The sequence below is a fragment of the Cervus canadensis genome, chromosome 9 (assembly GCF_019320065.1).
Source record: "Cervus canadensis isolate Bull #8, Minnesota chromosome 9, ASM1932006v1, whole genome shotgun sequence".
Lineage (NCBI taxonomy): Eukaryota > Metazoa > Chordata > Mammalia > Artiodactyla > Cervidae > Cervus > Cervus canadensis.
Window position 1 is genome coordinate 39114014 of NC_057394.1, and position 1495 is coordinate 39115508.

Genomic DNA, 1495 nt, shown 5'->3' on the forward strand with positions numbered 1-1495 from the left:
AATTACTCTCTAGTGAAAACCCAGACTGCTTGTTACCATCTGTCTCTTCAAGGAGAGCCAGCAACCACACAGTAACCTTCTGTAAAGTTACAATCCCAGCGGTAAAGTACTTTGGGATCCTTGGATGAAAGAAAGCCTACAGGTCCAAGACACTATTATTATTGTCATAAAATAATGGAGCTTTGTATTTTATCAAAGGAGCTCAGAGTGGTTTGCAAACATTAACTAATTAATCCTCAAAAAAAAAAAGAAAACCACCCTATGAAATGAGTGGAAAGGAGATATTATTATCCCCATTATACAGACAGAGAGACTGAAACTTATCTAAATTCATTGATTTATCCAAAGTCATATGGAGAGCTGGAAGTAGAACCCAGGTCTCCTGACGCCCAGTTTGAACAGACCACACTGCTTCTTGTGATGTATTAAAAAATTTTTTTAAAGTATGATTTATGATGTGAAAATAAACCTTGGGAAAGTAAACGACACCTAACCTTTCAATAACTGTCATGTAATAAAACAGCAGACGTGGGAAAAACAACATCTTGAAGGAAAGATGTGTGGGTAGAAGAGTTTAATAAATACAATGCTTTCATCAAAACTTTCTGAAAGGAGCGAGTGACTCTTTAAGGAATCTGATATTTAATCATTGCTGTTGTAATGGTCTAAAACAAAGAGGTATAATCCACCAAGTTTTAAACAGAAACTAGTCTAACAAGTTCTATACTTTATTTTTGAACTCTATTTCCTTATTTTTTCAGTGTTCTCAAGAACATTTTCAACGTTTATCCATGTGATGCAAATGTCACATGGAAGATATAAATACTGCTCTTCAGATACCTCATACTCTTTCTGATTCAAAGTCGTAGTTTAATATTAATGCAATTCAGAAAATTGACAAGGAACAGTGTCTCCAAGGAAACGAGTGGAAGAGAGGGAGGGAGATATGAACTTGTGATTTGTTTAATAATTACACCCTTTCCACATCATCTGTGAATACACCAATGGATAAAACACTCTCCGGTCCTACAGCAGAGACCCCCACCAGATCCCCACCAAGCAAATCCTGACCAGATGACCCCAGGACAGTTTCTACTTCAGAAACTCCACGTCATCCATCTGCATATTCCTTTGGTAATTTTTTATTTCAAAATTGCCTTATACGGAGAAGGAAATGGCAACCCACTCCAGTATTCTTGCCTGGAGAATCCCATGGACAGAGGAGTCTGGTGGGCTACAGTCCAGGGGGTCGCAAAGAGTCGGACACGACTGAGCGACTTCACTTCACTTAAAGACTCTCTAGATGGTATGGACTAATTATTTACAGTAATTTTTATTATAAAAGTAATAAAAGTCATTATGGATGATTTGGGAAAAAAAAATTGCCTTATATATGATTGTACAGAGTTTCATATTTCTTAGTAGCTGCCCTCGTAAAATTGGTATAAAATGGTACAGTAATTTAAATAATTCTATATCCAAAGCCACCATGAGA